General features: G+C 39.5%; 1 protein-coding gene and 1 pseudogene across 8 annotated transcripts in view; one reads left to right on the forward strand and one right to left on the reverse strand.

Moving 5' to 3' along the window:
* The window catches only part of DENND2B (DENN domain containing 2B), a 278,920-nt gene that overhangs the window by 189,889 nt on the left and 62,896 nt on the right, over positions 1–26,135 (reverse strand). The window contains exons 1-2 of one of the 8 annotated variants that reach the window (XM_077113932.1): positions 20,700–21,116; positions 20,328–20,466 (exon numbers count right to left, since the gene is read on the reverse strand). The exons of 5 other annotated variants lie outside the window; for them this stretch is intronic. The gene's annotated coding sequence lies outside the window, so the exon portion shown is untranslated. Of the gene's footprint in view, positions 1–15,466; positions 19,184–20,128; positions 20,299–20,327; positions 20,467–20,699; positions 21,117–26,135 lie in introns of those variants that run through there. 2 more of the 8 variants (XM_077113934.1, XM_077113935.1) reach the window with 2 other exon arrangements.
* On the forward strand, positions 5,105–5,553 carry LOC143644655 (eukaryotic translation initiation factor 1 pseudogene; annotated as a pseudogene).

Genomic DNA, 26,135 nt, shown 5'->3' on the forward strand with positions numbered 1-26,135 from the left:
GAACAAACCAATAGTTCAAATGAGATACAGGAGCTGAGACAACTAATGCTGAATATACGAACAGAAATGGAAAAACTCTTCAAAAACCAAATCAATAAATTGAGGGAGGACATGAAGAAGACATGGGCTGAACAAAAAGAAGAAATAGAAAATCTGAAAAAACAAATCACAGAACTTATGGGAGTGAAGGACAAAGAAGAAAAAATGGAAAAAACAATGGATACCTACAATGGTAGATCTAAAGAGACAGAAGCTACAATTAGTGAACTGGAGGATGGAACATCTGAATTCCAAAAAGAAACAGAAACTATAGGGAAAAGAATGGAAAAACTTGAGCAGGGAATCAGGGAACTGAATGACAATATGAAGCGCACAAATATACGTGTTGTGGGTGTCCCAGAAGGAGAAGAGAAGGGAAAAGGAGGAGAAAAACTAATGGAAGAAATTATCACTGAAAATTTCCCAACTCTTATGAAAGACCTAAATTTACAGATCCAAGAAGTGCAGCGCACCCCAAAGAGAATAGACCCAAATAGGCGTTCTCCAAGACATTTACTAGTTAGAATGTCAGAGGTCAAAGAGAAAGAGAGGATCTTGAAAGTAGCAAGAGAAAAACAATCTGTCACATACAAGGGAAACCCAATAAGACTATGTGTAGATTTCTCAGCAGAAACCATGGAAGCTAGAAGACAGTGGGATGATATATTTAAATTACTAAAAGAGAAAAACTGCCAACCAAGGCTCCTATATCCAGCAAAATTGTCCTTCAAAAATGAAGGAGAAATTAAAACATTTATAGACAAAAAGTCACTGAGAGAATTTGTGACCAAGAGACCAGCTCTGCAAGAAATACTAAAGGGAGCACTAGAGTCAGATACGAAAAGACAGAAGAGAGAGGTATGGAGTAAAGTGTAGAAAGAAGGAAAATCAGATATGATATATATAATACAAAAGCCAAAATGGTAGAGGAAAATATTATCCAAACAGTAATAACACTAAAAGTTAATGGACTGAATTTCCCAATCAAAAGACATAGAATGGCAGAATGGATTACAACCCAGCAATACCACTGCTAGGTATCTACTCAAAGGACTTAAGGGCAAAGACACAGACGGACATTTGCACACCAGTGTTTATAGCAGCATCATTTACAATTGCAAAGAGATGGAAACAGCCAAAATGTCCATCAACAGACGAGTGGCTAAACAAACTGTGGCGTATACCTACGATGGAATATTATGCAGCTTTAAGACAGACTAAACTTATGAAGCATGTAATAACATGGATGGACCTAGAGAACATTATGCTGAGTGAGTCTAGCCCAAAACTAAAGGACAAATACTGTATGGTCCCACTGATGTGAACCGACATTCGAGAATCAGCTTGGAATATATCATTGGTAACAGAGACCAGCAGGAATTAGAAACAGGGTAAGATAATGGGTAATTGGAGCTGAAGGGATACAGACTGTGCAACAGGACTAGATACAAAAACTCAAAAATGGACAGCACAATAATACCTAAGTGTAATGTAACTAGGTTGGAACACTGAATGAAGCTGCACCTGAAATATGGTTTTTTGTTTGTTTGTTTGTGTGTTTGTATCTTTTTTTGTTTTTTCTTTTTCCTTTTTATATATATATATTTTTATTAGTATTATTATTTTAATTCTCTTCTCTATATTAACATTCTATATCTTTTTCTGCTGTTTTGCTAGTTCTTTTCCTAAATCGATGCAAATGTACTAAGAAATGATCATACATCTATGTGATGATACTAAGAATTACTGAGTACATGTGTAGAATGGAATGATTTCTAAATGTTGTGTTATTTCTCTTCTTTTTTTTGATTAATAAAAAAATTAAAAAAAAAAAAAAACCAGAAGGCAAAATAGTAGAAGAAAGTACTACCCATACAGTAATAACACTGAATGTTAATGGATTAAACTCTCCAATCAAAAGACATAGTCTGGCAGAATGGTTTAAAAAACAGGACCCATGTATATGCTGTCTCTACTCAAAGGTCACGAGGCCAAGGACACAAATGGACATTTACATGTTTATAGCAGCATTATTAACAATTACCAAGTGATGGAAACAGCCAAAATGTCCATCAACAGACAGTTGACTAAACAAACTGTGACATTTACATAAGATGGAATATTATGCAGCTGTAAGACAGAATCAAGTTATGAAGTATATAACAACATGAATGGACCTTAAGGACATTATGCTGAGTATGATTAGCCAGAAACAAAAGGACAAATACTGTATGGTCTCACTGACATGAACTGATGTTAGTGAATAAACTGAGAATATTTCCTTGGTAACAGAGACCATCAGGAGATAGAAATAGGGTGAGATATTGGGTGATTGGAGCTAAAGGGATACAGATTGTGCAACAGGACTGAATATAAAATCTCAGATATGGACAGCACAATACTACCTAACAGTAATGTAATTATGTTAAAACACTGAATGAACCTGTATGTGAGAATGATAGAGGGAGGAGGACTGGGGACATAAATGAAATCAGAAAGAAAGATAGATGGTAAAGATTGAGATGGTATAATCTAGGAATGCCTAGAGTGTATAATAATAGTGAAGTGTACAATGTACAAATTTAAGAAATGTTTTTGCCTGAGGAAGAACAAAGGAATGTCATTATTGTAGGGTGTTGAAAATAGATGATAATTAATACTTTAAAATGTCACCTTATGTGTGAGACTAAAGCAAAAAATGTTTACTTGTTACAAAATTTATATTTTGACTAGAGCATTTCCTAATATAACTCATGTAGATAGTTTGATTGAATGTCATAAGTACTTGGAATCTCAGGTAGCACATGAGATTTTGTTGGTTTGTCCAGAGTGATGCCCCAATGAATCCCAGAGTGATTTGATCAGTGAGTGGAAAAGTATTTGCAAGCCCCCTTTGGGGAATGGTGAGAGTGGGGAGAAATTCAACTTCCCCAAGTTGAATTCTTGATATTCTCATAAGCAGTGTGGACAACCAAAGCTATAGGCTGAGCCCCCAGGCTTGGGGTTTGTTCACATGAAACTTAACCCCACAAAGGATAGGTCAAGTGTACTTAAAATTTAGGCCTAAGAGTCACCCCCAGGAGAGCCTCTTTTGTTACTCAGATGTGGCCTCTCTCTCCAGCCAACACAACGAGCAGTCTCACCACCCTCCCCCTCTCTGCATGGGACATGATTCCCAGGGGTGTGGACCTTCCTGGCAACGTGGGACGGGGATCCTGGAATGAGCTGAGACTCAGCATCAAGGGACTGAGAAAAACCCTAGACTGAGCTGAGAATTAACATCAGGGGATTGAGAAAAACTTCTCGACCAAAGGGGGAAGAGTGAAATGAGACTAAGTGTCAATGGCTGAGAGATTCCAAACAGAGTTGAGAGGTTATCCTGGAGGTTATTCTTATGCATTAAATAGATATCACCTTGTTGTTCAAGATGTAGTGGAGAGGCTGGAGGGAACTGCCTGAAAATGTAGAGCTGTGTTCCAGTAGCCATGTTTCTTGATGATGATTGAACAATGATATAGCTTTCACAATGAGACTCTGCGAATGTGAAAACCTTGTGTCTGATGCTCCTCTTAGCTACTATATCAGCAGAAGAGTAGAACATATGGAATAAAAATAAATAATGGGGGAACAAATGTTAAAATAAATTTAGTTTGAAATGCTAGTGGTAAATGAAAGCGAGGGGTAAGGGGTATGGTATGTATAATCTTTTTTTTCTCTGTTATCGTTTTATTTCTTTTTCTGTTGTCTTTTTATTTCTTCTTCTAAATTGATGCAAATGTTCTAAGAAATGATGAATATGCAACTATGTGATGATATTAAGAATTACCGATTGTATATGTAGAATGGAATGATCTCTTAATGTTTTGTTTGTTAATTTTTTTAATTAATAAAAAAAGTTAAAAAAAAAGGACAAAAAAAAAATAAATAATACGAGAGGATAAGGGGTAAAAAAAATGCTTAGATTACAATACTAGTGGTCAATGAGAAGGAGGGGTAAGAGGTATGGGATCTTTGGTTTTTTTCTTTTTTTTTTTCCTTATTTCTTCATCTGGAGTGATGCAAATGTTCTAAAAATGATCACAATAATGAATACACAGCTATGTGATGATATTGTGAGCCATTGATTATATACTTTGGATGGACTGAATGGTGCATGGAGATATCTCAATAAAAATATTAAAAAAAAAAAAACTAAGCAGCTTTTCTGGCCATTTGATAAATGGGCCAGAGTAGCATACCCAAATGAGAAATACATTGTCGCAAAATCCAAAGAGGCCAACTAGGTGTTGTGCCTTTTTTTCTAGTCATAGGAGGGGGCAGATGCAACAGCTTATCCTTCACCTTAGAAGGGATATCTCGACATGCCTCACACCACTGAACACCTAGAAATTTCACTGAGATGGAAGTTCCCTGTATTTTTGTTGGATTTATCTTCCATCCTCTGACACGCAAATGCCTTACCAATAAGTCTAGAGTAGTTGCTACTTCTTGCTCACTAGGTCTAATCAGCATGATATCATCAATATAATGGACCAGTGTGTTGTCTTACGGAAGGACTTGTCTTATCAAGACAAGATTGTGACACAGGGCTAGAGGATTAATATACCCCTGAAGCAGGACAGTGAAGGTGTACTGCTGGCCTTGCCAGCTGAACGCAAACTTTTTCTGGTGGTCCTTACAGGCAGCTATTGAGAAAAAAGCATTTACCAGATCAATAGCTGTATACCAGGTACCAGGTGATGTGCTGATTTGTTCAAGCAATGATACCACATCTGGAACAGCAGCTGCAATTGTAGTCATCACCTGGTTAAGTTTATGATAATCCACTGTCATCCTCCAACTCCCATCTGTTTTCTGCACTGTTAAGCAGGAGAGTTCATTGGAGATTTGGTGGAAATCACTACCCCTTCATCCTTCAAGTCCTTAAGAGTGGCACTGGCCCCAGTCACTGAGCTGCCGCTGAGGACTCAGCAGCCTCCCCCTCCAGCCCCCTCACTTCCCAACGCTCCATCCCCCCGCTCGCCTTCCACAGACCATTTCCACCGAGGAAAAGGAATCGTATCATATGTCCATTATCCAGAACCTCCACTCTTTGACCCCTTTGCTGACGCAAGTAAGGGTGATGACCTGCTTCCTGCTGGGACTGAGGATTATATTCATATAAGAATTCAACAGAAAAATGGCAGGAAGACCCTTACCACTGTCCAGGGGATCACTGATGATTACAATAAAAAGAAACTAGTGAAGGTGTTTAAGAAGAAATTTGCCTGCAATGGTACTATAATTGAGCATCCAGAATATGGAGAAGTGATTCAGCTACAGGGTGACCGGGCAAGAATATATGCCAGTTCCTTGTAGAGATTGGACTGGCTAAGGACTACCAGCTGAAGGTTCACGGGTTTTAAGTGCTTGTGGCTCACTGAAGCTTAAGTGAGGATTTCCTTGCAGTGAATAGAAAATTTCCTTTCTGCCCCTTGTCACAAGTTTAAAAACCTCACAGCTTGTATAATGTAACCATTTGGGGTCTGCTTTTAACTTTGACTAGTGTAACTCCTTCATGCAATAAACTGAAAAGAGACATACTGTCTAGTCTTCAAGTCCCTCACTTTAAACAGAGGTCAAGCAGTAGGCACCTGGCAGTGTGCAGCCTGAAACAAAGCAATAACGTGATGTTTCAGCCACGCCCAGAAGCCCAAGATCACAGACAGCTATGTTTGGCTAGAAGCTCCCTGGCCATCCCTCTGCAGTGTTCCCTGCTCTGAGATAAAGTCACCACCTGACCAGCCCTCGGAGGACCTGAGAAAAGATGGGGTAAGACAGCCACAGCAGTGATACCATGAGAAAGGAGCCTTTTGGTAGCAAAAGAAAGATCTGGTGTCTCCAAGCTGACCAGATGGGCAGAGCTTAGGCCACCTTCCCTCTAGTGAGGTGATAGGACATGTGGCTTGCCACCAAGGTCTTTGTTCTTTTTGACAGACAGAATATCCTAGCTAAGAGTTGTCCAACAAACAGCCATTGTGATATGAGGCCAACCTTCTATCAGAGTTAAACTTTTGACAAAGGAACAAATTTCAAACTGATGTATTGGTCATGTAGCTAGCTGTAGAGCTTGCATTTTATTAGCAGCAGCTGCCCAATGCCATGTTTAATAAAACTGGTTTTGGGGTTTTTCCCCCCTTCAGTTTAATGTTATATAATGTATTTAAACTCTTATTTAAATAAACCTTGTTTCCAGGAAAAAAAAAAAAAACAGTGGCACTAATCTCTGCAATCCCTCCAGGAATATGGTATTGCTTCTGATTCACTATTTTGCTAGGTAGGGGCAGTTCCAGTGACTTCTACTTGGCCTTTCCTACCATAATAGCCCCCATTCCACGAGTCAGAGAACCAATGTGGGGATTCTGCCAGTTGCTGAGTATATTGATTCCAATTACACATTCTGGAACTGGGAAAATGACCACAGAATGGGTCTGGGGACCCACTGGACCAACGATGAGATGGAACTGAGATGGTAGTCCACTGATTACCTAACTTCTATAAGCCACTACTCTGACTGGTGGATCAGAGTGTCATTTTGGGTCTCTTGGAATTAGTATCACTTCTAAGCCAGTGTCCAATAATCCCCTAAATATCTGATCATTTCCTTTTCCCCAGTACACAATCACTCTGGTAAAAGGCTGTAAGTGTCCTTGGGGAAGGCTGGGAGGAAGGTTAACAGTGTAAATTTTGGGCAATGTAAAAGGGTCCTTCCTCAGGAGTACCCGGCACTTCCCTTATTCAAGAGGGTCTGGGTCTGTAAACTGTCTCAAGTCTGGGAATTGATTAAGGGGCCATGACTCTCTCTCTTTGTAATTCAAGTCATATTTCTGTTCACGTCCTAGAATTCTTCTGCTTATACAGCTCAAATAAGAATTTAGTAGACTGCCCATCTATTTTACTTCTAAGTACCCCATGATCTACTAGCCAACACCACAGGTCTCTGCAAGTCAGGTTATTTTGACGGTTGCTTTGAGTCTGTTGTCCATTATGGTGGCCACACCTACCTTGTCTATGGAGATCAACTGTCACCACATGGCTTCTGCCAACTCAGGATCCAATCATCCCCATTGTGTTTAAGGATTCCAGCTCAGTGACAGCAATTCCCACAGTAACAATTTGACCTACAGAGAAGGGCGACTACAGAGCTCTTCAGGGATGATGGAGCTAGTCTCACAAATTTATTTCTCAAGGTTCTGGTGAACAATGTGTCCTCTGGACATTCCTGGGGTATGTGAGCAGGTCTTTCATGATAAAACCACTCTAACACCCCAATCTCTCTAAGCCTCTGGATCCCCTCATCTCTATTATACCAGGGCAGTTCTGGCATTTCAACCTCAGGTAGTATCAGCTACCTTTTGATCAATGTTTCAGTCAACCATCCAAACAAACTGGAATGCCCTATCTAACTCCTTGAGCTACAACCCTGAATGCAAAATCTCTGATTAGTAGGCTCATATCAATAAATTCAGCTTGATCCAACTTTATTATTTCTTCCACCATTAACCCACACCCTTAATATCCATTCACACACACATTCCCCTGATTTTTATAGACTGGAAAGCTCATGCAGTTTAGGGTATAATGTACCTCCTCATCGGTCACACTTTGGACCTCACCTTTTGGGGCCTGATGGGATTTTAGTCTAGTTATAAGTCTTGGAGAAAAGAGGGATGGGGGTGGGGGGTCATGAAAAGAAATAGAAGTATTTTTCAAGTCAGTTACCTCAGGGCATTCCATTGCAGTTTCATCTAGTAAAACAGGATTAGTCTCTCCAGACAGAGGAGTGAGTGAGAGCTTTCCCCAGGGAGGTGGTTATAGGGTTAGGAGGCATTGAAAGGTTAATCTCATTAGGTGGAGGTTGGATGACAGACTCCTCTTGGGAGACTAGAGGCAGGGAAGCTGTTTTCCTCAAGGCAGACCATTACAGGTCTATCTAGCAAAGGCTCAGCAGATTCCAGGGATCCTGCCTTCCCATTGCCATCATTATCAAGCCATATATCACAATCCTACATTTCAGGATCCCAGTCTTTTCCAATCAAAGCCCTTACTTTAACAGGAGATACCTGCAAGTTTGAGATTTTAGTTTACGTTGTAAATCTGCCACTTGCACAGTGAGGTTTTGTGTTTGGCTTTCAGAGATCTCAAATCTGTGACCACAGGAAATTAGATTTTCTTTCAGGACACACAGGGAAACTTTTACATCATTCACATGGAGGTCAAGGTGCAAATTTGAAGCCTTCAGCTCATCCCTTTCCTCATCACTGTATCCAGTGTATCTAACAACAACAACCTACATCATTCATCATTATACCTCTTAATTCCACAAAACTCTATGAAGGTGTCAAATACATTCTCACCCAGAGTCTTGCCTCATATAAGCGTATAATTAGCAGACTCTAATGGTGATATTTTGAGTATCTCTTTTGCCAACTCACCCCACAGACTGTCAGTGCCATCCTGATTTTAGAAACAGAGTCATTAGTGCCTCTGAGTCTAGTCAGAGTAGAAAACCAATTGTAAAAACCCACTTTAAAAGCTTCTGTTTCGAGAATCACTTCTGGTACCAAGATATGTTAGGGTTCTCTAGAGAAACAGAAACAACAGGAGAGATCTGTAAATATGAGCTTTATAAAGGAGTTTCACACAGCTGTGAGAATGGAAGAGTCCAACTCTGTAGGGCAGGCTGTGAAGCTGGCAGCTCCGATGAAGGGTCTGGATGAACTACACAGGAGAGACTTGCAGGCCAAAAAAAAAGAGTCTCTCTCCTTCCTTAAAAGCTGTCAATTGATCAGATTATCTTGTTGTGGGAGGCGCCTAAATTGACTGCAGATATAATCAGCCATGAATGCAATCAACTGACTGATGATTTAAAACACCAGCCTTACAGTTTATCAACCAGCCACGAAAAATCCTTTCAGCAATGTCAGGCCAGTGCTTGCCTGACCAGACAACTGGGCATCATCACTTGGCCAAGTCGACACCAGAACCTAACCATCACTCACAGTTTCTAACTTTAAGGTTTCTTCAAGGAAGTGCTTCCCTAACAGAACTTCCAAAACGTAATGCAAAGAAGCTAATTTTCATTTTTTTTTTAATTTAAAGATGGGATGGAGGACAAGAATAAGGAGTAGAGTGGGCCCAGTGCAGGCAGAACAAGGGAAGGGGATACAATACTGCTGACTACATTCTCTCGATTGGGAATTCCCCTAAACTGGAAAGCTGACAGATTTATTTGATAAATTCCATTCAACCTGCTGAAGACCCCTTCCAATTCTTATGCATCTTAAAACCTGCCTCACGGGCGGGCCACGGTGGCTCAGCAGGTAAGAATGCTTGCCTGCCATGCCAGAGGACCCGGGTTCGATTCCCGGTGCCTGCCCATGTTAAAAAAACAAAAACAAAAAACCCCAAAAAAACCTGCCTCAGCATTTATCATATTAACAGTAAACATTCAACAAGTAAATGTAAACATGAATTACAAGTCTGAACTAACAGAGGTTTTATTATAACCTTTGGAGCTAAAAGAGCTTAAAGTAAAATAGAATCAAATCTTAACAACCTGTTAATAACATCTGATACAATAAGATCAAAAGATTAAGCTACAGTACCCAGAACTGAATATGATGTTTAATAGGTACTACTCAATAATTATCTATTGAATGTTTCAGGATTTTTTTCTGCAATCCAAACTTTCAGATCCAGTATGAGATACTTTTTTAAAGATCTGTGTTTGCACTTTCATGCTGGTTTTCTAAGTTTTTCCTTGAGATGGAAAAAGATTCTTGAGAATGGGAAAACTTTTAAAGTACCATATCCCGTGCCAGTTCACTGGTCTGGTAAGGGCTGTCATGAATCCAGTCTCATCAGCTCTGGTTGAAATCTTACGTGGACCTCATGACTGGGCCTAGGTTTTAGCATAATCCATATATCCAAATAATTTGTGGGGCCAGGAGGCAGTTTTCACTTCCACTGGCCTTTTGTCTCCTGAAAAACAGGACGGAAGCCTGACTGTCCCACTATAGCATAACTTCCCGGAGTGGTTCAGGCCCTCTCTTGGAGGCTGCTCTCATTTATTTCCTGTTTGCTCCTTCAGCTCCTCCCCATGCCCCTCCCCCCTACCCTCCATCACCATTTTCATATCAGAATAGATACCTTCTATGCCCACTTTCCTAACCTGACCCAGGTGTTTTGTTTGTTTTTATATGAGAGTTATCATTTGCAAAATATCAGGTCTCTTGTTTCTCATCCTCAAACTCTTAGAAAGCTGGATTAGCACACCTTACCAAAGAACAAACTAGATATCACCTTCTCCTAAAACAAAACAAAACAAACTGCAGAGCTATTAGGCCCCTGGCTACACTAATATCAGCATTGTTTTTGAGAGCCTCCTAACTCCTTCTGCTTCTTGCCAATTCCAATCTATTTTCTATATTATGCCACCTCCACTGGAAAGAAAAACAAAGAATATTAGCTGTTTGAAAGCATTTCCACATGCTTCCCTGTCACCTTTTATCAAAATTTAAAGTCATCAAGTTGACATTAAAAATCCTCCAAGATCTAGTCTTCACTTTATCCACCCAACAATACCTTCCATGGCTGCCTTTCATAAACATACTGATTCAATTAGGATGGCCTAATTTCCATCTCAGTTTTCTTCCCACACAAGACTTCTTTTGTCTCTAAATCTTTGCCCACACTGCTCCTCCTCACTCCCCACCCCTATTCCCAATGACCCTTCTTACTTCTGAAGGTAGCACTATGTATAAAGGAAAGAACTGAACCAGGAATCAAAACTGGATTCCAGGCTTGGCTCTAACAAACTATTTGTGTGTCTTTGGACAAGTTCTTTGCCTCTCTGGGCTCAGTTTCTTCATCTGTAAACAGAAAGGTTGAACTAGATCATCTTAACAGTCCTTCCAATTTTAAATGTAGTCTTCCAATGTTAAATATTAAGATATATACTACAATTTCTATACGTTCAACCAAATCTACCTTCTCCTTCAAAGTCTGCAAGTCCACCACAAATTTTCCCTAAGTATTCTAGCCCACACTATTTTTTCCCTTATCTGGAATAATTTGTCTGGAATCCAGGAAAAATCACATTCAAATTAAGATTTTCAGAGCATTTTCTGGGCAAGATATCATGACAAAGGCTTCGTAATAAATACAAAGTCAATTTTAGATCCAGACTTGTATATATCAATTGTATATCCCTTTCTTCTCCTCCATTTGTATGCAAGTGAAGTCAAGTTAAACATGATTATCAATCAAATGCAAAAGACACAATTTATTCATTTATTTAACAAATAACCTACCATGTACAGCCACTGCTGTAAAAATTAAAAATACCAGTAAACAGATAAACTAAGACCATAACCACATGGAGTTTATTTATTAGAAAAAGCAGACAGGAAAATGCAAAAGCATATAATATATTTTTAGGAAAAAACAAAGCAGGGATTAAAGAGTGACTAAGAACAGTTTGGCATAGGATGGTCAAATAAAGCCTCCTGGAGGTGGTGGCATCTGAGCCGACAGTTGAATGAAGTGAGGGTACAACCTGGAAATATTCACAAACAGCATCCCGGGTACAGGGAAAGGCTCATACAGAAGAAATGGGGAGGACGGTGAAGAACAGATTGGAGAGCTAGAAGCCAAATCACATTAAGGACTTGATCATAAATTTGAATTCTATTGCTAAGTGTAACAGGAAACCACTGAGTGTGAAGGTAGGTTGCTACATGGAGAACAGACTTGACAGGAGTGGAAAAGCCAGTCAGAAGGCTATACAGAACCAGTTAAGAGCTTAGCATCCAGCATCCTACTACCTAGGTTCACCTCCTGGCTTCTTGAGCTTTTAAGTTGTGTGAGCTCAAGAAATCTCTATGCCTCAATTTTCATACCTCACAGAGTTGTATGGAAGATTAAATTACTGCATGTAAAGCAATTAGAACAGTCTGATACAGAATAAACACTCCATGAAGGCTCGTACTTTAAAGCCATGAGGACAGCTAGGAAAAGTACAGATAGAGAAGAGAGAAATGGTTTGAAGACTGAGGCTCGGGGGCACTCAAAACTCTCTAAAATTTCCATTCAGCCCTAGATTTGCCATTAGCCTGCATGTCCTAAGCCTTGACTGCGGCCCCAAATCCTCTGTATGTAACTCACAATTTAGCCCTTGATTATGTAATGCTTTATATAATTTTTTAGGCAACAATTGTATGTTCTAAGTTCCAGATATTTTTTTCTCATACTTATCTTGTATACCCACTACACCATGCTTGGCATAGAGCTAGACAAATCATATTTGGGTGTTCTGCAAACACTCACCATGGATTATATCATATAAATTTAAATATATCATATATTTCACTACAAATATATACATATTTCACTATATTTTCTTTTAAGGAAAAAATAACCATCTTCCTCTTCAAGAAATTATGTGAGGAGTGCACAGTTAGTTCAGTAATTTCAGTAGTAGAATTCTTACCTGCCATGCAGGGGACCCGGGTTCAATCCCTGGCCCATGTACCCCACCACCCTAAAAAACAAAAGTCATAAACAAAATTCCCTATGACATATATATCATATATCTGCCTCTGTGCGTGTGTGTATAGATATAGAAATACATACATGTATGGAGACACTTAAAAAAAGAAAGAAAGAAATAACATGAATTAGAGCCTCATCACCAATCATCAAGCCCAACTGGCTAAGACTGCAGAGTCACCCTGGCCCCAGCAGTTACACCATCTGCCCTGCCACCTTTCCACCTGACTTTCCAATCCTTATGCTTTGTGTACAAACTTTCTGTCTTTTCTTCCCTGGAGATTTGTCTAGGTGTAAATGCTGTTTTACTTGGTAATATGTCATGCTCAATTTCCCAACCCCTTGGCTCTAAAAGAATCTAAACTCTATAGACAGTATTTCCCAGAAAAACAATAGTATCAAAACTTAGGAGGGAAAGAAAATGGACACAACCCAAATACACATCCAGAGAATCATTCTCATCTAGCAGGGTTCGTCACACCAATGTAATAAGTGCTTCAGCTAGTTACTGTGAGTATTTATAAAATGACCTCGAGTAACAAAGAGTTTCCAACAGAACAATCTAAGTCAGTGAGGAGAATAAAAAGATATTTAACATTCATTTTTCACTCAATTTCCTCAGAACTATCATGCTTTCTGTTCTTTTTTTTTTTTCATTCCTGTCTCCAGCCCTAATGATAAACCATAAAAAATAATGTTAATGGACCAAGAACAACTCTTGATGTGGCCTCATTCAAATCTGTACATATCCTAAGATGTATCCCTGACTCTCCAGGGACTAATATGATAGTAACAAATACCTGGGAACTATGTAGTACTCAAATGTGGGCAGAGCAGGGCACGATACTGTTCCCAAGGTGACTTTCTTGCTCAGGTCTAAAAGTGGAACAGACAAAGGCTGCTTGTTCTACCCACTGATAAAGTCTAAAGATGCTATTTTACCAATACCTATCATCAAAGTTAATTCTTATCACTTACAGGGATTCTGAAAACAGTCCATCTGAAACAAGATACAAAGCGGCCTCTGCTCATTTCCCATGACTCTGGTGGCACTGTTCCATACAGTTTGGTCCTATATACTATCCTAATTCAAGGTAGTGACCCATCAAAACACGGATGTGGGAAAGAAAGAGCTTAACAAAACCCTCACAATGGATATATTTGATTAATAAGCATTAAAGATTGAAATTAACACTGTAATCTTAAATCTCATTTTCTATACTAGCCCTAACCCTATAGAACAAAATATTCATTTGCAAGTTGGGTTTTCTTCATCTTTACATCTCTATGGAGAGATTCCAGTATCCTCTGAGAAGCAGAAAGGTTTGATTCCCCTCTCATACCAGAATACAATTTTCAAGAGCACTTCCATTTCCCTTGTATTTGGTCCCAGTGTTAGGGTCAGTCTGATTTATACAGAAGCCATTTGGGTCTGAATACCTAGAATCCAACCCTGGCTCAAGAGGCAAGGCCATCTCCTTCTAAGCCAACTCGGCACATAACTCCCAGGGGTGTGACTCTCCCTGGCAATATAGGACAGAACTCCTAGGATTCGCCAGGACCCAGCATCATGGAATTGAGAAAGCCTTCTTGATTGAAAAGGGGAAGAGAGAAATGAGACAAAATAAAGTGTCAGTGGATGAGAGATTTCAAACAGAGTCGTGAGGTTTTCCTGGAGGTTATTCTTACGCACTATACAGATATCCCTTTTTAGTTTAGGGTGTCCTGGAGTGGCTGGAGGGAAGTACCTGAAACTGTTGAGCTGTGTCCCAGTAGCCTTGATTCTTGAAGATGATTGTATAAAGATTTTACTTTTACAATGTGAATGTGCTGTTGTGAAAACCTTGTATCTGATGCTCATATGAGTAAAAAAATATGGATAAAAAATAAATATTGGGGGATATAAGGGGCAAGATAAATTGGGTGGATTGAAATACTAATGGTCATTGACAGGGAGGGGAAATGGGTATGGTGTGTATGAGCTTTTTCTTTTTCTAAAGTGATGTAAATATTCTAAAAATTATCATGGTGATGAATACACAGCTATTGATGACATTGTGAGCCAATGACTGCATACCATATATGGATTGTTTAAGTGCGTGCTTTGTCAATAAAAATATTTAAAAAAAAAAGGCAAGACTAGACTTTCAGTTTAAGTTTTTTCAGGGAGTCCTTACTACTCACTATTGAGCAGCTCTTTCTATAACAGGTGTATTACTCTAATTGGAGTCCCTGGCAATGGCAAATATAATCTAAAATGACCAACAGGAGAAAGAAGTGACTTCCTCACTCACTAGAAAATATATACTCACATACTGAGCCTCCCTAACAGGGCCATTTCAACACTGAGAGCAGAGGCCAGAGGGATGTATAAATAACCACTTCCCAAAGGCAGTATTTGAATTAGAATGTACCCAACACTCAGATCCAAAGATAATTTCTTAACTTTATCCGCTCATTCATTCATCAAGTACTTAATATTAAGCACGTCCACTAAAGAAAAGTAACAAGAGAACAAACATTCTTGAAAGCACTAACCTAGTACTTTTTCCACCGTAGATATTTTTAAAATGTTGGACGCAAGAGAGAAAGAGTATGTGAATGACAGTAATAGAAAGTGCTTCCCTGAGGACCAGTGTCTGACCCAGCGTCCAAGGACACTGACTCCTTGATGAGAGGCATTTTATAACTTACCCAAGTTAGAATCCCTGAAGAGGAGACAAAGAAAAAAGAAAAGGTCACAAATATCTAGATTCAAACTTGTCCTTAACTAAATTAACAGCCAAGATCACAGTTTCACATCAAAGAAAGACAAAAAGCCACCAAAATTACTTACCCAATCAAAGTAGTTTCCAGAACACTGACAAACAGGGACGTATTTCCCAGCATATTCTAACCACTAATGCCCTTTATCACAAGAGGCCCATAAAAAGGGATTTATTTCTTATGCTACTGACAAAGGTTAAGCAGATTATTTCTATTATATTTGCTTGGGGATTCTAACTTCCAGTTTAAACAAATGATTCCCACAATTCTGGGAAAGTCTTAATTGGGCTGGTCTGTTACTTTTAGGGCACTCTTGCAAAGGCTGAATTCTTTTTAAGTCCTTGAAACACTCAGGCAAAATTCTTTTGATGATAATTTTTTTAAAAAGACCATCTCGATTTTAAATATATTCCACAATTACTCATGATAATAGGGGGAAAAAAGGCATCACATTTTAATTTCAAAAGGCTCCCTTCAATCTGAAAGTTCTAATTGCCAAAATATGTGATGCTGACTTCCTGTATAAAACAAAACACAAAGCAGTAAGTATAATCATAGATATAGAAAGCAAGACCTATTAGTAAAACAAGGAAAGCTCAGCTTATTTAACCAGGGGATGGGAAAGAAAAGATGGGTACAGATGGGACAATGTATACATTTGGTAGTTGCCACTGAAGTCCAAGAACGACAATCTGTTCACTTTGTAAGCATGTATAGATTGAGGAGGGATGGAGAAAGAGCAAAAGTAAGAAACACTAAAAGAAAATCTAAGCTAAAAACAAAGCGATCATCTGTAATCATCAGTCTGGAAACTTCAGAAACCATTTTCTCACAAGGCTATGAAATCTCATAAGAAAAATTAAATCTTTTGAGAGAGATTTAAGGATATTTGGAGGTGGAGTAAGTTAAAATAGCCAATGGTTCTACTATATGAGGAGAGTATATCATAGTATCAAAAGGATATTATAGTCCTATTTTTCTAAACTTTCAGCTATCTTTAAAAATCTGAATCACTTTTAATAAATCATAAAAATGACAAACATTTACCAAATATAAAAAGATTAACAACTGTGAGTAAGCAATGAGCCAAAAATGCAACCAAACATTTCTGGCATTTGAAAAAAATAACTGCCAGTCTCTTTTTAAGGTCTAGACTCTCAAAACTAACCTCAAGAGCACTCCTGCTGCAGGAACTCATACTAAAAGCTCAACAGTCCACTAACAACAAGCTTTGTGACTCTCTAGAGGAGAGATTTTCATTTTTAAATTATTTTCCTTTCTGACCTATAACTAGATGCTATAGATAAAACTAAATGGCATTCAAGAGATGTGAAATAAATAATAAAAATTGGAAAAGGAATGAAGGAACTAATCCGGGCTTGGCTTCCAGTGTCAAATCCCGGGGGACTATTTGGGTCTAGAAGAACAAGAGATTCTGCAGACATTAAACTCACAAGAACTTCTGAATAAATGGCCAAACTGGAACATTAACCCATGTCTTCTGACTCCTAATCTATTGCACTGAGAGGTCACATTCCTCAGAGGTCCAGAACCCAAGTTGACACATTCAGAGGTGCTGGTGCTAATTTCACCTACAAAATCGCCATTCAACAGGGCAGACTCTCCGGTCAGAGGCTTTTAAAGGTAAAAATGTGTATGGTGAACAGAGATTATATTTTGGGTTCACATTTTTTTTTAATTTTACAAAGAAACAATGGTTGATGGTATCACTAATTAAAAGAAGGCTTCTATATTTAACAAGCTTGAGTTTTCCTCCTGTTAGCTGCCCCTTTTCTGTGCAATCACCAGCAACCTTGATATTCTTTGGCCTAAGAACGAAGTCTTCAGAGGACTAAACAAATTCAGAGGAAAAATTCTAAAGGTTGCACAAAGAACAGCATGGAATCCAGACTGTATTCAAAGGGGGAGACAATTTTAGTAAAATGGCTCCACCCAATGTTGCCCTTCCTGCGCTTATTATCTGCAGAGAATCCAGACGCCTGGCTATAAACTTGGGTATTCAACGACCCTGTAAACTCCCTAGCTGTACGTATGAACAACATAACCAATTAGTAAGAAATGTGGTGGGATAGGAAGAATTTCTGTGCATTCCTAAATCCTAGCTTTCATATCTCTTCTAAATTCCCACACAGTAACTCTCCAACGGCATCCGGTAACTCTCCATAACAAAAAATGAAAAAAATATATATTTCATCCTAATTGGTCTCATTTTTAAGAAAGGTAATTCTAATTCATTTTGTCCTCACCAGTACCAAGCTTTAAAATTCAGCATTTTCAAGAAACAAGAGAAGGCAGGCAGAGGAAGAAAGGACTACTCAAGTTAAATGCAATATTTAGGACAGAGGCCCTGGTTTTAGGGAGCTAAGAACTGCCACTTAGTTAAGGCTCTCAAACAAACTGTAACAATGATCGAGGGTACTCATGAAAGAAAAGCACTGCAAAACATGTGGAGAGTATAAAGGGCAAACCATTCGTGCTGCTGTTGCTCCATATACACATTCCATTTCAGTGGTGGGGATTCAGCTCTTTTCTGATCCCCAGCAGCTTCATGGTCCCAGTTCTTACCTGGTGAATCAAGTTACTGAAGGGTATGTTATATGGGCAGGAATTTAAATGACCCAGGTATCTTAGCTACATTCACTTTTCTAACTTCCTAATGAAGGACTACATCTTGTACATTACTTGTGATGAACATGCCACATTCCTATACACATATGTCCCATCAATCTTCTAAAATCGTTGCTTTGCCCATCACATCTTTTCTCAAAAAGCAAGCATAGGTACACAATGCCTAGACCCTGAGCCAGAATTCAAGCTGACCATAGTATGTTTCACCTGGATGTCCCACTGTCCATGTGGAAGGCAGATGTGGAAGCACAAACCTTACAGTGAGATAACTGGGAGGGGGGATTCCAAAACTACCACTTACTAGTTGTGTGATCTTGAGCAGTTTAAGTATCTTTCTGATCTTCAGTTCCCTCATCTTTAAATATGAATAACAATATCTACTTCACAAAACTGGAGGAGAAAAGAGAGGGCAAGGCATGTGGCACAGAGCAGATCTAAGTAAAGATTATTTTTCTGCCGGGTTCTAGTCCAAATGGCCCACTCTCATTCTCATCAAAGCTCCCTCCAGCAACTCTCCACCAATTTCAGAACCATGCTTTGCTTCAATGCCCAGCTGAAATTTCTTCTCTTCTATGAAGTCGTCATCCTGGCTCATAATCATTCTTTGAATTTCTATAATTTTTGTTATAAGCCAATCAACTGAAATTGCTATTCTTCCCTTATGAGTACACTTCTTTCCCCCCAATCAGTCCAAAAACACAAAAGCAGAGATTTTAATACATATCAAGTCAATCACATTTTAAAGTGTTCAGTAAAAAATACTTTGAAGATAGAGTTGTTTTGGAATTGTTTGCCAAAAATCGGTGTCCTTCTAGCCAATTAGGGAACAATACTATTTCCCATACATAAACAAATTTCTTCACTACATCTTGGAGAGTTTTTCTAAAGGTACTACTTACTTTGTAAATGAAAAGGAGGCCTAAATCTTTGTTAGTCACCTAAGAATTCCCTGCCAGGCTTGCACAATTCAGGAAGCCTTCACTTCATGCATTCAAAGAGGTTCTTTTTAAGTTCATGCTTCATCCTGTCCTTAAATGAACATGGAAGACAGACTAGGAGCAAGTCAGTCTCTAGTCTTAGGCAGTTTTCTAGAAACTAGACTATTTCTGACCTTTTGGGAACTCCAATTCTGAAAAATCCATCAATGAAAGGACTCACCTTTTGAAAATCTCATCAGGAGGAAAAAAAAAACAGAACAAAACGATAACACAGTCACTAGAGTTTTAATCTAGGATGGCCAGTTGAAATGTGTGCACACAAAAGGGAGCTCAACGCAGTCTTGGAAAGGAGATAACGATCTCTTCACCATTCTCAAGATTGTGTCCAAACAGCTGAAACAGCTGGATGGGAATAAAAGCAGGAGTTGGACTAAAGGAGCATTAAAGCAAATTCTCTCACCTACTTAAGTAGCTTTATTCATATTCAAAAATTATAAACCACATTCATATAAAGCAACAATCTCTCATGAGAAACACTTGAAACCATTCAACTTCTTGAACCCTAACTATTCAGTTACTAAATTCTTGGATAAGGTGCATAAATTCTGGCTAAACTATGTTCCTTCAGACTTGGGTCACTTAGAAAAATACCTTTAATACTTAGCGCACATCACGACAAAGGCAAAAAAAGGAAAGCTAACCATTCACAAATAAAGTTTAATTTGCTGAAGTGATAGAATGCAAAGCTAATTTTCCTTTGTTTGAGTTCCTTTAATGTGTGGTGTGCGTATGTTTTTCTTAAGAAGCCTGCATACAAGCTACAAGAGCTCCAGGTAAGAACTCGACAGCAGAGCAGCTGGGGCAGCATCGAAGGAAAAAGGCGGCGCGCAAAGCCCACTCCCTGGGCCGCCCGGAGTTCGGTCTCCGCTTCGCACGCGGCAGCTCTCCCTTCTCCAGACCCTCGTTTCGAAGTTCCCCACCCCCAACTGAGCGGCCCCAACGGAGCCAGAAAGCAGAGCCTGCCTTGACCATCCGGAAAGTGAATCCCCCAAAGCCCCGCGGAGCGGCACCGCTCCTCAGTGCCTTCAGACACCCCACCCCCACCCCCGCCCCGAGAGTCCGGGTGCCAGGATGCAAATACTTACCGAACTGCACCGCTGGCCACGGCAAGAAGTCACGAATAGCGGGAAAAAGGCTAGGACTACAGGGGCAGGGCAGGGCGCGGCACAACGGGAACCGGCGCCCCCTCCTGCCCACCATTCACCCGGAGCAAGGGCACCGGCGCAGCCAGGCAACCTCACAGCGAGCAAGGAAAGCCTGGGCGGCTGGCCCGGATATACTTACCTCTAAACTCCCTAGCCAGGCTGGACGCTCGGCACAGATGGGGGCTCGTCTGGAGTAGTGCAGCCCAGAGGAGGAGCCCTCGCTCCTGTAGAGAGGGAGGGCGGCGGGCAGGCATCCGCGCCCCGGGGCTGCCGCCGGGCTGGAGCAAGAAAGTAGGAAGGGAGGGCAGATTTGAGTGGAGGGGGGCGTGGAGGGGGTGTGCCTCCACCCGAGCCAGAGAGGGTGGGCTAGCTGAGACTAGCCGGAGGGGTGTCCTCAGAGGTACTGGAGGGAACTAGGAAGCTGAAAGGGAGGGTGGGGGATACGAGTGGGGGAAGATGCGAAGTTTGAAGGGTAGGATAAGGAGTCGACCCAAACTGCACTGGCCCTCACCTCGGCACCATCCAAGCAAGAATTTTCTGCGTCGGGAGCAGAGCATAAGGGGGTCTGAAACTTTATGTCATTTTCTCATACACACGTGACCCCCCTGCAGTCCAGATGGTTTCAATCACTGCAGGAAAAAAGCGGCTCTGCTGGTATGCATGAAAAGCCGGAGCTGGGAGAGTCTGGGAAAAGCTGCCCATACAGCCCGCCTGCCATCAAACAAACCGATGAGCTCTTTCCGTTCTCTCAGCTCCTTGCCTGGGGAAGCCCCGCAAAACTCAAAAGGGCATAAAAAGAAGAAGCTACATTCACTACTGCAGCAGCAGCAGAGGAACTATAAAACCATCAGGATTCCAACGTGCATGGTCTGTCTGAAAATTCTAAAGACTTCCTGAGAACTTGTTTTAAATACTTCATTCGCTTGCAAGACCAAAAACTAGAAGAATGTCATTTAATAAAAAGCCATTGGAATACTAGCAGTGAGAATCTGTGATTAAGCAGTGGAATTCTGAAGGAAATTGTTAGCCTAGTGTGACAATCCACTTGCAAAAGATTAATGCAAATCACTTAAAATCCATATGTAGTGGATGTTAGGAAGTCATGTAATCCAATTTCTCCTCTTATAAATCAGCATAAATAGACCTTGATATTGAAATGCACAAATGTGTTGAGCAGCAATGGAAATTGACTTTCACAAACCTAGTCACATTTCAAAGGAACAAATGTGTGTGAACAAACATAAACAAGCTCTAAGGCCAAGACATGTTTTAAAACCCAAGCCAATTCAATTGTCAAATAAGCTAAAGAGGTTCAGTATTTACTCAGCTGCAGAGTAAGCATCAAAAATGATGGGGAGTTTAAGATACATCCTGGAAATACTTTAACTTGCTCGTGACCAAACACAAATAATGGCAAGAACCAAACTGAAAGTTTATTGTTTCCTTACCAAAAGAGGATATTACAGATGAATTACTAGTATAAGCTTCTTATCTCAATAATGTTGATGCCAGAGAATAGTTTGGTCTATCTAGTAGAAGGCCTTATATACAGTGTAACACAGTTGTTTCTGTGTGAAAAATAAACCAATTCCTGAATCAGGAAAACCCAATATTTAAACTGTTGTTGAAGCACACTAGAAAGCACAGGAAATAACTTGAACCTAGGCAAAGCAGAACAAGTTTTACTCCAAATTCAGAACAGTGAGTTTCCACTGTAGTTCACCGGAACGCTGGAACCCTTCAGGAGATACAGGTCACCTTTGGATGGATTTAGCCCTCTCTAGTCTCAGATTGGGGTGGTTCTACCTTCCACACAGATCAGAGAACCCAAGTACAAGAAAGAATCCTTAGTGAACCCTCACCACAGAACTTAACAAAGCACCAGGCAAATTTTACCTGCCACTCTCTAAGATCTGTAATGAAATTAAGTTTCCCATTTCTAAAACTCTCAAAATTTCTACTATTAAAATCCCGTTTTTCTTTTGAGTGGCATCTAAAGAAAGCTAGCTCAAAAGAAGGCAGCATGAGTTTCTCTATTCAGACCCAGGGACAGTAATTGTTTTCATCTCTGGCATTTGCTGCCTCTGCCGCCGCTTCTTATACGTACTAAAGCAATGTAAGAAGGCAGGAATGAGATACAAATAGTTGTTCTTTTTATTTGCTGCCAATTCCCTTGCAAGTTGTTCTAGTTTGCTAGCTGCCGAAATACAATATACCAAGAATGGAATGGCTTTTTAAAAGGGGAATTTAATGAGTTGCTAGTTTACAGTTCTAAGGCTGAGAAAATGTCCCAATTAAAACAAGTCTATAGAAATGTCCAATCAAAGGCATCCAGGGAAAGATACCTTGGTTCAAGAAGGCCAGTGAAGTTCAGGGTTTCTCTCTCAAATGAGAAGGCACATGGTGAACACAGTCAGGGCTTCTCTCCCAGCTGGAAGGGCACATGGCGAATACGGCGTCATCTGCTAGCTTCCTCTCCTGGCTTCCAGTTTCATGAAGCTCCCCGGGAGGTGTTTTCCTTCTTCATCTCCAAAGGTCGCTGGCTGGTGGACTCCCTGCTTTGTAGTGTTGCTCTCTCTGAATCTCTTTCTCCAAAATGTTTCCTCTTATATAGGACTCCAGTAAACCAATCAAGACCCACTCAAATGGGTGGAGACATGTCATCCCCTAATCCAGTTTAACAACCACTCTTGACTAAATCACATCAACCAGGGAGATGATCTCATTACAGTTTCAAATATACAGTATTGAATAGGGATTATTCTACTTTTATGAAATAGGATTTATACCAAAACATGGCTTTTCTTAGGGGGCATACTTCCTTTCAAACCAGCACACAAGTTATGCAGGGGAAATTTTTAATTTCTAAGAAAAATTATGTAAATTAACATCTTTTAAATTTCTAAATATAGTCTAACTATAGTATTGAATCTAAACTCCACTTATGTTAATATTAGTTAACATATCTTAATAATGGCCAAAGATTTATTAGAGACACTGGCATTTGAAATGTTTTTAAATGCTACCTTAAATGGTGCTAATTTAGTTAATTTGCATTAACATGAGTTCACATTACCAACACACAAGGCCAATTACATATTGCTAAGGGAGATACTAGGGAGGGTCTATGAGGACATGGACCAGGTGTATCTTGCTAATATTTACATGTCATGTGCCTAGCGCAGTGCCCAGCATGAAACAGGTGCACAATAAACATATGCTGCCTGAATGAATGAAAGATAAATAAAAATACCCCCAATAAGGTTACATCCTGTAGAGGCATGTGAGTTGTAAACAAAAGAATGAAATAACAGTTACAGGAAGCAACAAAAAAGAGGAAAGGTAATAATAAGCATTAGCTGACTTTAGACTTTAATCAAAATGTATATTCAGAAATGTGCAGAGATTGCTGGAGGAACTTGGTATATTTAATGCCTAATATAGGGATGTCAGAGATATACTTTCCCATGTCCCCATTATTCAGTACCCTCAATACAGAGCCAAGACAAGATTTGAACATAAACATCCTGGCTCTAATTTGGATCGCATGAATACCGTTCCTTTCATCCTCTCTCATACATCTCCTCCACCCCCAAGCCATTTCCTCTGTACTGTCTTCTGTCAGCCTAATGAAAGTTTCCTAATCTTTAGAAGCTGTAGCTTTGGTTGTCTTTGTATAGTGTAGTACAATACACCCTGATTACATGGTTATATTTCATACAGATGCCTGGCAACACATCTTATAACAAGAGTCTGTTTAACATTTTAACTTTGAGGGATTTATAATTCAACTATTTTGTTATATACCAAAATAGTACTTGGCATTAAAGAGATATGTTTTACTTCCTTTTGCCATTTTAAATTCTCCACTTAAGCATGGTGAGTGTTTGGGTTTTCTGGTTCATGGATTTTCATTAAATATTTTTTTCTTTGAGAAGTGGAGGGTGTAAGATCTTCTAGGAGGTCTTTCATGTTTGCATGTCTAATATTCAAGAAACAGCTATTTCCTTCTAGGTATTCGGCTTATAATTTTGTATGTGCTCACTAAAGGAGCAATGGGGGCTTGTTTATGCCTCGTGATCCAAACAACCAGGTTTCTCCAAAACAGGCTACTGGGAAAGTTTGCTAAATAACCTTTCAGTTTTTTAGGTCATGCTTTTCCACAAATCCTTTCCTTTTCCTTTTCTTAAATGAAAATAGTATGCTTTGTTTAAATGGCTAAACTTAAATGCTGAAGATTAAAGTTTCTTAAAACAGTTCTTAAAGAATATAATTATTAATCACCAATATATAACCTCAACATACACTATTTAATACAATCATTGTATCCTTTCTCCCAAATTTGTGTACAACTTCATTAATAACACACCCCATATTCACTCTTGAGGCTTTCCCATAAGGTTTAAGGCTTGGCTCAGTCTTGGCATCAATCACCTCTGTTCTGATATCTCCAAGAGTCCAGTGTACCTCAGAAATAGCTATTGAATGTGCAAAGGGATGGTTTTATCACTCCCTTTAGTTTTCATATTTTTCCAAGCCCCTCAAAAAGGTAAGGAGGGTTTACATTCACACAGGTACAATCAAGTCAGTAGTTCATATTTTTTTTACAAACAGTAAAGCATAATGGTGTATAGCAGATCATTGACAGCAGTTCAGAATCATGTAAGAAGCTTATAAAAAATACAGATACTCTCTTGGGGTTTGCCCCTATGGAACTTATTCCTGCAAAGGACAAACCAAGCCTATTTAAAATTATGCCTAAGCAACAATCCCAGGGAACCTCTTTTGTTGCTCAGATGTGGCCTCTCTCTCTAAGTCAACTCAGCAGGTGAACTCACAGCTCTCTCCCTACGTGGGACATGACTCCCAGGGATATAAATCTCCCTGGCAATGTGGGACAAAACTCCTGGGACTTGCCAGGACTGAGAAAGCCTTATTGACCAAAAGGGGGGAGAAAGAAATGAGACAAAATAAAGTTTCAGTGGCTGAGAGATTTCAAACAGAGTTGAGAGGTTATCCTGGAGGTTATTTTTATGCATTATATAGATATCCCTTTTTAGTTTATGGTATATTGGAGTGACTGGAGGGAATTACCTAAAACTGCTGAGCTGTGTTCCAGTAGCCCTGATTCTTTTTTTCTTTTTTTCACTTTTTTATTGTATAATATAACACATATGCAAAGCAAAAAAAGAAAAAAGCAATAGTTTTCAAAGCACTCTTCAACAAGTAGTTATAGGACAGATCCCAGAGTTAGTCATGGGCTACCATACCATCATCTTGGATTTTTCTTCTAGCTGCTCCAGAACATTGGAGGCTAAAAGGAATAAATATTTTTTTAACATCACAATCAATTTTTTTTTCTTTTTTGTGAAAAATAACATATATATAAAAGAAGCAATAAATTTCAAAGCACATGCAACAATTAGTTGTAGAACAAATTTTAGAGTTTGGTATGGTTACAATTCCATAATTTTAGGTTTTTGCTTCTAGCTGCTCTAAGATACTGGAGACTAAAAGAAATATCAATTTAATGATTCTGTAATCATACTCATTTGTTAAACCCTACCTTCTCTGTATAACTCCACCATCACCTTTGATCTTTCTCCCACTCTTTAGGAGGCTATGCCTGTTTTAGCTTTTTCATGTTGAAGGGGCTGTCAGTACTATGGGGTAGAGAGATGGATCTAGCTGATGCTCTGGAGAGGCTGGGCCCTCTAGGTTTCAGGACTTACCTTGTCCAGGGACCATGTGGAGGTTGTAGGTTTCTGCAAAGTTACCCTAATGCATGGAACATTTGTAGAGTCTTATATATTGCCCTAGGTGTTCTTTAGTTGGCTGGAATGGTTTTGGTTGGGGGTTGGCAAGTTCCAGTAGCCTTGATTCTTGAAGATGACTGTATAAAGATACAACTTTTACAATGTGACTGTGGGATTGTGAAAACCTTGTA

This window comes from Tamandua tetradactyla, chromosome 8 (genome assembly GCF_023851605.1).
Source record: "Tamandua tetradactyla isolate mTamTet1 chromosome 8, mTamTet1.pri, whole genome shotgun sequence".
Taxonomy (NCBI): domain Eukaryota; kingdom Metazoa; phylum Chordata; class Mammalia; order Pilosa; family Myrmecophagidae; genus Tamandua; species Tamandua tetradactyla.